The following is an 11,167-nucleotide window of genomic DNA, read 5'->3' on the forward strand; positions in this document are numbered from 1 at the left end:
TCAGCCCTGGAATTTCTTTGGAAGGAATGATGCTGAAGCTGAAACTCCAGTACTTTGGCTACCTCATGCGAAGAGTTGACTTATTGGAAAAGACTCTGATGCTGGGAGGGATTGGGGGCAGGAAGAGAAGGAGATGACAGAGGATGAGATGGCTGGATGGCATCACTGCCTCAATGGACGTGAGTGTGAGTGAACTCTGGGAGTTGGTGATGGATAGGGAGGCCTGGCATGCTGCAATTCATGGGGTTGCAGAGTTAAATATGACTGAGCGACTGAACCTAACTGAACTGATATTGCAGATAAGTGCCAGACCAAGCTTCCAACTCAGTCTTCCAATTACAAGTTTCACAGAACTACTTCCCATATTTCAATGTCCATGTACTCTTCTGTTTGTAAGATGATAATAATCCATAATAGCTAACAATTGCTGGGCATTTGTATGAAAGATACTTTACTGGTTTTTATTATACCTTGTTCTTCAGAATAACACTAAGAGATAGAGATAACTATTTCCATTTTGCAGATGATAAAACTGAGGTTTTCATAAACGTAGAGATTTAATCAATATCATATACTAGATGGTGTCACTAAGGAGACTTGAAGACCACATAATCTAACTTCAGAGCCTAAAAAATTAACCACTGCATTCTCCATGTTTTTGAATTGAACACTTCATAATAAGTACATGGATTTTCTCATATGTCAGAAACAATTCTGACATATGTGTTAGAAATCTAAAATGTTAGTAATTATAAGCAAATGGCTGTTAATAAACTACCACTTTTCTTAGAGAAATCTAAGAAAATTGAGCCTGAACTCAATATGTTTAGTTTTCATATCTACTTTGTTTTTGGATAACCATGATTTTAATTAAGTTGTGTAATATCTCAGTATCCTTTTTTCTTATATGTCCATCATCAAAACTATATTTAGAGTCAGTATTGTGCCACTAGAATCTATTATACTTAGGCTTACATAATAATAGTGAATTAATTTCTAAAAAAAACATAAATTTGTATTATATTTTGTCCATGTGGGCTTCTATAACAAAAGTAATGATAAAATGATTGGCTTATAAGCAAGAACAAAAAGTATATCTCATAGTTTTGGAAGCTGGAAATTCCGAGATGAAGGTACCAGCAAGTTCTATGCTGGATGACACCCTGCTTCTTGCTTTATACATGGCCATCATCTTGCTGTGACCTCACGTGCTGGAAGAGCTTTCTGGAGCCCCTTTTATAATGGCACTAATTCCATTCATAAGGGTATCCCCTAAAAGGCCCCAATTCCAGATTTCATAACATTGGTTCAGCACATGGATTTGAGAGTAATTCAAAAATTCAGTCTGTGGCATTTGCCACTAAAATGCCATTAGTTTGAGAATTAATGCAGGTATTTATTTCTCATCTTTTATAAGCAGACATGCAACTGGCACATAACTAGTCAGTGTGCTGTGTACCATTTGTTAAATATTTTCTATGTATACTTGCCTCTAATAATCACAAATCAGATGTCCATGCATATCAAAAACAATGTAGTATATTGGCACATAGCACCTGAAAAAGGACCTTGTTGTCCAATCAAAATGCCAAAAGTTTTTTCATTTTTTAAAATATATATTTACTGTTTAAGAGTGTAACGTTTGACCAGTGGATTAAAATGTTGAAATAAAATGTGTGTTAACGTCCATTTAAATATGCTAAAATTTATACATTATTTTTTTAGATTAAATGTTTACATTCTTAATCTATTACTTTTACACCAGATTCTGATTGTTATATTTCAGTTGATGAATGATTATTTTCAATCATCAAATGATACTGCTGCCTGCTAGCTATCCTTGTACAGCAGCATTTGTGCAATTATTTGAGTGTTTTATTGCATTTTATGTTATTACTTATAAAATGAGTGGAAAATGGAAAAGTGATAAGAAACTTCCATCACATAAACTTAATTCCTTTGAGGCACAGTTAGAAATTATTAGCATGCTTCAGGTAATGAATCTCAAGATTCATTATATTTATCGTGCTTAAACTAGTTGGTATTCCATTGTGAAAAAAATAACAAAGTACATGTATAAACTAATAGAAAAATTAGAAAAATATGTTGTTTAAAAAGCAGATTTTATTTAGGGAATTTATGACATACATGTTCTAGATTTTAAGATACCATGAATTGTAAAGTACACTATTATTTAAAAAGTATCTCTAAGGAATGCAAAGTATTGAATTCAAGGTAAAAAATCAATTCAAGATGTATAATACACTGATTTCAGAAATGGTGAAATATGAGTCTTAGAGTCGGATAAGTGCATTATTGTTTTTAATACTGAAAATATTGTCTATCTTATTCATATTTTACTCTGATATGCATTTTAGAATGTATTATCTATAAAAGTTAAACTAGATCCATTATCTTATATATGAAAGCTCATTTAAAAGTGATTAATGACACCAGAAAGCATTAGTGTAATGTATATGTATTTTTAAATTTGTTTGTTTTGTAGGTAATAGTAACATCGATGATTTTTTATAACATATTTTGACTGTCAGACCACATTTTGAGTTTAGCTTAAATGAAGACAGATTAAGGGGAAAGAATTATTTTCATTACACATTCTTAGAGGTTTATATAGAAGGCCTATCTGAATAAAACTGTGTTCCTAAAAGCAATTATTTAGCATATTTTGTATGTCAAATTTATATATGTTGTGTTCCTACAAGAATCAAAAGTACTAGATAATCTATGGGATATTTGAGGCATATTTCTTTTCATTTGTTATTTTCTTCCTGTTTATACTAAGAATTTTTCTTTTGCTTTTAGAAAAAATATTTATTTTTTTACTTTTGGTTGTACTGGGTCTTTGTTGCTGCGCCGTGGTGGTTTTCTGTAGTTGCAGTGACCAGGGACTATACTTTGTTGAGGTGCAGTGACCTCAAGGTCTACCCATGTTTTTACAAATGGCAAGATTTCATATTTTTATGGATGGTTAATATTCCTATACACACACACATATATAGCATATCACAGCTTCGTTTTCCATTCATCTGTCAATGGACACTTTAGTTGTTTCCATTTCTTGGCCATTGTGCATAACGCTGAAGATTGTGGTATGTGTACCTTTTCTAGTTAGTATTTTCATGTTCTTCAGATATTTCATGTTCTTTCTAGTATTACCCAGGAATGGAATTGGTAGATATTACGGTAGCTCTGTTTTTAATTTTTGAAGAAACTCCCTTCTGTTTTTCATAGTGGGTACATTGATTTTGGAGAAGGTAATGGCACCCCACTCCAGTACTCTTGCCTGGAAAGTCCCATGGATGGAGGAGGCTGGTGGGCTGCAGTCCATGGGGTCGTGAAGAGTCAGACATGATTGAGCGACTTCCCTTTCACTTTTCACTTTCATGCATTGGAGAAGGAAATGGCATCCCACTCCAGTGTTCTTGGCTGGAGAATCCCAGGGATGGGGGAGCCTTGTGGGCTGCCATCTATGGGGTCACACAGAGTCAGACACGACTGCAGTGACTTAGCAGCAGCAGCAGCAGCAGCACACTGATTTACATTTTCACCAACAGTGTAGTGGGATTCCCTTTTTTCACAGTCACCTTGACTCTTCTATCTTATGAATTAACTGTCTCTTTTCTACTTTGTATTTCTGCATTATTTTTGACGATGCCTCTACATTCACATATTTAAAAACAGATAAACTTTCATATCACAGATCCAAACTGTGTCCTCTTTGTGCACAGAAGAAAGCCCAACCATCCTAACGTGGTTGGACTTCATTTTGCTCTTTCAGTGAATACCTGAATAGGCTGGATTCCAGATAAAACCTTCCTGCAACACCAGTTAGAATGAGTTTCTCCCTTATCCTTTCATAATCACCTGTTTGCTATTTTCTTATAGCTCATTTTCAATATGAATTTCATGCCTATACACAAGTCTGATCCTTTGGGGATAAATCATCAAAGGGATAAATTGATTCTAAGTCATTGACTAATACAGACTTGTTTCTAATACTCAATAATTTGCTGCTTAGATTTAATAAAATTATGAAACTTTGAATGTAACTTGCTTAATGGTTCTTATATAATTAAATATCCAATTCAAATAAATGGTGTGAGTGTTCAGAAATATTTTATCTACTTTCCGCGTCTATCCACGTTTCCATGTTGTTCAATATTCTATATTAATGCAAAGGTAGGTCTTAGTATTGTACTTTATGTACTTCATTAGTCTTTTTTATAAATTTGGAACATAAAAAAAACAAAAACAAAACTCGGAACATATACTTCCTTTGATTGTGACTATGTTTTACTTCAGGCAATTTGATGTTCTTTTCAATGTAATAGATTATTGCTCTTCACTTGCTTGCAAGCACTATTTATGACTAGGCAAACCTCAGAGTCTTATAAACTATGCCTTTGTAAGTTTATGATGTATAAGTTCAAAAATTATATTCATAATGAACTAATAACTGGATTTGAAAAAACAGTCTCTTATAATTTAATTTTTACTTTGAATCTTGGCTTTTTAAAAATAATTGGATTTTACTGACCTTTGTTTTTTTCCTTGAAAATAAATTTGACACCACATATTTTCTCAAATAAAATACACTCCCACCATAGTTTATTTACTGTAAGAAAAATAAACCAGAGAATGGGATGAAAAATATTCATTATTATTACATTTTTATGCTAATCAGCACTGGGGAGCAATAAGCTATTTCTACTCTTATGTCTGAAATCAGTTGTCCTATACTTAACAGTATCTGAAAAAAAATGTATATGTTAATGGTTCAAATAAAAATGCAATGAGTGAAAAATAAAAGGAAATGAAGATAAGAAAGGTGAAAACAGATTTAATAGTTTTTAAGATAAAAGCATTTATTTCTACTACATGAATGCATTTATTTTATTGAAGACTAAAACATGTATCTGCTTGAGTAAGCAATATACCTGGAGTGAGACTAAAATATAGTACATGCCATCTCACTGCTCTTTTCAAACTTAAAAATATAAGGCTTTATAAACTTATAGTGTTTATAAAATTATTATTAGAAAATCTGCATTTCCAGATTTTTACAATGCTTGCAAAATACATTTGCTTTATTAAGAATAATTAAGAATTTTAGCATAATACCCTAGGTTTTTTATTCATAAGCCAGATTTTATTTTGATTTTGTAAAATGAGACTCTTTCTATCTTTAACAATATTAGAGCTTTTCTTACACTACCCATTAATGTATGCTTGCAAAAGGCAGGCACCCCTGCCATTACCACCTTCAACAAGCAACATGGGGGTAGTGAATCATACATAATTATGCTCTGTTTTCTTCTGAAATTCAACCCATGAATCAGTTAATTTATATGGAGATTTGCTAAGCTTACCATGGCATTTGTATTTCTTAATCCTTCTTTTATTAACTATAAGAAAATTATACCATTATTTTCCTACAAGCCTCAAGTCTCAACTAATTAGTGTAGTCAAAAATATTTTCAAGTGGATTTTTTTCCATATAAAAAATTATTCATACTGTATGTCTCTGTTTGACTGAATGTTTTTTGTTATTTGTACATGTGTACTTTATTCTGTTGGCAGGAATAGGAACTCAGAAAACATAGTCTTAACAGGACTTGAGGTTTTTGTACTTGTCAGTTGTTTCTGGACTTTATCTATCCATAATAGGTAAAAGTCTTATTCTTTAGTGCTAGTCACTTATTAACATTTCTTATGAAGAGAAGTAAAAGGAGAAAGAAATTCTGTTTTCTAACTCTAGAATTCTGGCAATTAATCTGACAGTTGTAGCAGTTTTTCAGCATTTGTAAGCATGGTGACAGTAAAGGGTATTTGGAACACAAAATTATGCCCGTCCATCATTACTATATATGTATCCCTCCCCTTCACACACTGATTACTTACGATTCAAATTTTATTTTTATCAATATTTGTGAAAGATTACATTTACAGAGTTTTGTTATTTTGATCTCTTCTTTTTGAATTCTAATATTATGAAACCCCAAGATTCAAATAAGCACTTAAAACACCATTTTATTGTTTCATTGAACTTATTATGTCATGGATTTGAAGAAGTTTAAGTCCTTATTCTCAGTAAAACAACAGAAGCATATGCAATAAAAGGAGGTTAGATTGTAATGGTAGATATTTAAAAAGAGAATATATCAACTGACCCATGCAGATCTCCTGGAGAACATGCCTAGTCAGCTCAAGAAGGGAGGGCCTGTTTCTGGAGAAACAGAGACAGATAGGGATTAGTGGGAGGTCATTAAAGTAGGTGGGATACAGTTTTTGAAAGCGTTAGAACACTGTAAAATAATTTGGTTTTAATAAGTCACATAGAAAGACAATAAGGTTTGAGCAGATACATGACATGTACTAAATTACATTCTAAAGAATCATTGTGCATTATGAGCACTTTAATGAGGGTAAATTGTTGACAAATTAGGGTATTGTTTTAAGATACAACCATAGTCCAGTTGAGAGATGTTGGTGACTTTAGTAGTAGAGGCGGTTAAAGTGATTCAGTTCAGTTCAGTCACTCAGTCGTGTCCGAGCCTTTGTGATCCCATAAACTGCAGCACAACAGGCCTTCCTGTCCATTACCAACTCCCAGGGTTCACTCAAACCATGGCCACGGAATCAGGGATGCCATCAAAAGTTCATCCTTTGCCGTCCCCTTCTCCTCCTGCCCCCAATTCTTCCCAGCATCAGGGTCTTTTCAAGTGAGTCAGCTCTTCTCATCAGGTGGCCAAAGTACTGGAGTTTCAGCTTCAACATCAGTCCTTCCAATGAAAACCCAGGACTGATTTCCTTTAGGATGGACTGGTTGGATCTCCTTGCTGTCCAAAGGACTCTCAAGAGTATTCTCCAACACCACAGTTCAAAAGCATCAATTCTTAGGCGCTCAGCTTTCTTTAGAGTCCAACTCTCACATCCATACATTACCACTGGAAAAACCATAGCCTTGACTAGACGGACCTTTGTTGGCAAAGTAATGTCTCTGCTTTTTAATATGTTGTCTAGGTTGATCATAACTTTCCTTCCAAAGAGTGTCTTTTAATTTCATGGCTGCAGTAACCATCTGCAGTGATTTTGGAGCCCCAGAAAATAAATTCTGACACTGTTTCCACTGTTTCCATATCTATTTCCCATGAATTGATGGGACCAAAGTCCATGATCTTCGTTTTCTGAATGGAGCTTTAGGCCAACTTTTTCACTCTCCTCTTTCACTTTCATCAAGAGGCTTTTTAGTTCTTAATTTTCTGCCATAAGGGTAGTGTCATCTGCATATCTGAGGTTATTGATATTTCTCCCAGCAATCTTAATTCCAATTGTGCTTCTTCCAGCCTAGCTTTTCTCATGATGTACTCTGCACAGAAGTTAAATAAGCAGGATGACAATAAACACCCTTGATGTACTCCTTTTCCTATTTGGAGCCAGTCTGTTTTTCCATGTCCAGTTCTAACTGTTGCTTCCTGACCTGCATATAGGTTTCTCAAGAGGCACATCATGTGCTCTGATATTCTCATCTCTCTCAGAATTTTCCACAGTTTATTCTGATCCACACAATCAAAGGCTTTGGCATAGTCAATAAAGCAGAAATAGATGTTTTTCTTGAACTCTCTTGCTTTTTCCATGATCCAGCAGATGTTGGCAATTTGATCTCTAGTTCCTCTGCCTTTTCTAAAACCAGCTTGGATATCTGGAAGTTCACAGTTCACGTATTGCTGAAGCCTGGCTTGGAGAATTTTGAGCATTACTTTACTAGCATGTGAGATGAGTGCAATTGTGCGGTAGTTTGAGCATTCTTTGGCATTGTCTTTCTTTGGGTTGGAATGAAAACTGACCTTTTCCAGTCGTGTGGCCAGTACTGAGTTTTCTGAAATTGCTGGCATATTGAGTGCAACACTTTCACAGCGTCATCTTTCAGGATTTGTAAAAACTCCACTGGGATTCCATCACCACCACTAGATTGTTCATAGTGATGCTTCCTAAGGCCCACTTGACTTCACATTCCAGGATGTCTGGCTCTAAGTGAGTGATCACAGTATCGTGATTATCTGTAAGGAGGCCTTACAAATAGCTGTGAAAAGAAGGGAAGTGAAAAGCAAAGGAGAAAAGGAAAGATATACCCATTTGAATGCAGAGTTCCAACGAATAGCAAGAAGATATAAGAAAGCCTTCTCAGTAACCAGTGCAAAGAAGTAGAGGAAAAAAATAGAATAGGAAAGACTAGAGATCTCTTCAAGAAAATTAGAGATACCAAGGGAACATTTCATGCAAAGATGGGCTCCATAAAGGACAAAACTGGTAGGGACCTAACAGAAGCAGGAAATCAAGAAACACCTGGAGTAACAGGCAAATTTGGCCTTGGATTATGGAATGAAGCAGGGCAAAGACTAATAGAGTTTTTGCCAAGAAAATGCACTCATCATAGCAAACACCCTCTTCCAACAACACAAGAGAAGACTCTACACATGGACATCACCAGATGGTCAACACCAAAATCAGATTGATTATATTCTTTGCAGCCAAAGATGGAGAAGCTCTATACAGTCAGCAAAAACAAGACCAGGAGCTGACTGTGGCTCAGATCATGAACTCCTTATTGCCAAATTCAGACTTAAATTGAAGAAAGTAAGGAAACCCACTAGACCTTCAAGTATGATCTAAATCAAATCCCTTATGATTATACAGTGGAAGTGAGAAATAGATTTAAGTGACTAGATCTGATAGATAGAGTGCCTGATGAACTATAGAATGAGGTTCGTGACATTGTATAGGAGACAGGGATCAAGACCATTCCCATGGAAAAAAAAATGCAAAAAAATTAAAATAGCTGTCTGGGGAGGCCTTATAAATAGCTGTGAAAGGAAGAGAAGTGAAAAGCAAAGGAGAAAAGGAAAGATATAAGCATCTGAATGCAGAGTTCCAAAGAATATCAAGAAGAGATAAGAGAGCCTTCCTCAGTGATCAATGCAAAGAAATAGAGGAAAAGAACAGAATGGGAAAGACTAGAGATCTCTTCAAGAAAATTAGAGATACCAAGGGGACATTTCATGCGAAGATGGGCTCAATAAAGGACAGAAATGGTATGGACCTAACAGAAGCAGAAGACATTAAGAAGAGGTGGCAAGAATACACAGAAGAAATAAACAAAAAAGATCTTCAAGACCAAGATAATCATGATGGTGTGATCACTCACCTAGAGCCAGACATCCTGGAATGTGAAGTCAAGTGGGCCTTAGAAAGCATCACTATGAACAAAGCTAGTGGAGGTGATGGAATTCCAGTGGAGCTATGTCAAATCTTGAAAGATGATGCTGTGAAAGTGCTGCACTCAGTATGCTAGCAAATTTGGAAAATTCAGCAGTGGCCACAGGACTGGAAAAGGTCAGTTTTTATTCCAATCCCAAAGAAAGACAATGCCAAAGAATGCTCAAACTACCACACAATTGAACTCATCTCACACGCTAGTAAAGTAGTGCTCAAAATTCTCCAAGCCAGGCTTCAGCATTATGTGAACTGTGAACTTCCAGATATCCAAGCTGGTTTTAGAAAAGGCAGAGGAACCAGAGATCAAATTGCCAACATCTGCTGGATCATGGAAAAAGCAAGAGAGTTCAAGAAAAACATCTATTTCTGCTTTATTGACTATGCCAAAGCCTTTGATTGTGTGGATCAGAATAAACTGTGGAAAATTCTGAGAGAGATGGGAATATCAGAGCACCTGACCTGCCTCTTGAGAAACCTATATGCAGGTCAGGAAGCAACAGTTAGAACTGGACATGGAACAACAGACTGGTTCCAAATAGGTAAGGGAATACATCAAGGCTGTATATTGTCACCGTTCTTATTTAACTTCTGTGCAGAGTACATCATGAGAAACGCTAGGCTGGGAGAAGCATAATTGGAATTAAGATTGCTGGGAGAAATATCAATAACCTCAGATATGCAGATGACACCACCCTTATGGCAGAAAATGAAGAGGAACTAAAAAGCCTCTTTATGAAAGTGAAAGTTGAGAGTGAAAAAGTTGGCTTAAATCTCAATCTTCAGAAAACGAAGATCATGGCATCTGGTCGCATCACTTCATGGGAAATAGATGGGGAAACAGTGGATTCTGAAGGAGATCAGCCCTGGGATATCTTTGGAAGGAATGATGCTAAAGCTGAAACTCCAGTACTTTGGCCACCTCATGAGAAGAGCTGACTCATTTAAGAAGACCCTGATACTGGGAGGGATTGGGGGCAGGAGGAGAAGGGGACGACAGAGGATGAGATGGCTGGATGGCATCACTGACTCGATGGACGTGAGTCTGAATGCACTCCGGGAGTTGGTGATGGACAGGGAGGCCTGGCGTGCTGCGATTCATGGGGTCGCAAAGAGTTGGACATGACTGAGCAACTGAACTGAATGGAACTGAACTGAACAGAAGCAGACGATATTAAGAATAGGTGGCAAGAATACACAGAAGAACTGTACCAAAAATATCTCCACAACCCAGATAATCACGATGCTGTGATCACTCACCTCGAAGTGGTTAGATTCTCATTATTTTCAAAAAATTTACTGATAGATTTGATGTGCAGTATGAGAAAATAGATGTATCAAAGATGAATTCAAGGATTTTGAATTAACAAGTTAGAAGAATTAAATTGCCATTTGTATAATGAGGAAAGCTGTGAGAGCAGTTTTTTTTTTTTTTTCTTCTGGTAAAGGTGGAAAGTTTAGTTTTAAACTCGCTAAGTTTCACTTGCCTACTATTTTACTGTGAAGGTATGTAGAAATAGAAGACTAGCAATTACATGTGTGTGGCTAGAGTTCAGGGGAAAAATCTGTGTTGGAATTAGAAATTTTGAAGTTGTCTGCACAGAAATGCTATTTAAAGTCCTGGAACTGGATGAAATTGCTCAAGGAGACAGTGTATATAGAAAGAGAGCAAGAGAGCATTCTGGAATATTCCACCATTAACTGATAGGAAAGATGAGAGAGAACCAGCAAAGAAGACAATAAAAGAAGACTGAAGATATCAGAAGAAAGTAAAGACAATGGTGTGGTCTGAGGAAACCAACAGATATGTAAGTGTTTAAAGAATGCTTACACATCAAGTAGATTGCTGACAGAAAATAGACTATTAGACTTA

This window comes from Oryx dammah, unplaced genomic scaffold (assembly GCF_014754425.2).
Source record: "Oryx dammah isolate SB20612 unplaced genomic scaffold, SCBI_Odam_1.1 HiC_scaffold_12, whole genome shotgun sequence".
Classification (NCBI taxonomy): domain Eukaryota; kingdom Metazoa; phylum Chordata; class Mammalia; order Artiodactyla; family Bovidae; genus Oryx; species Oryx dammah.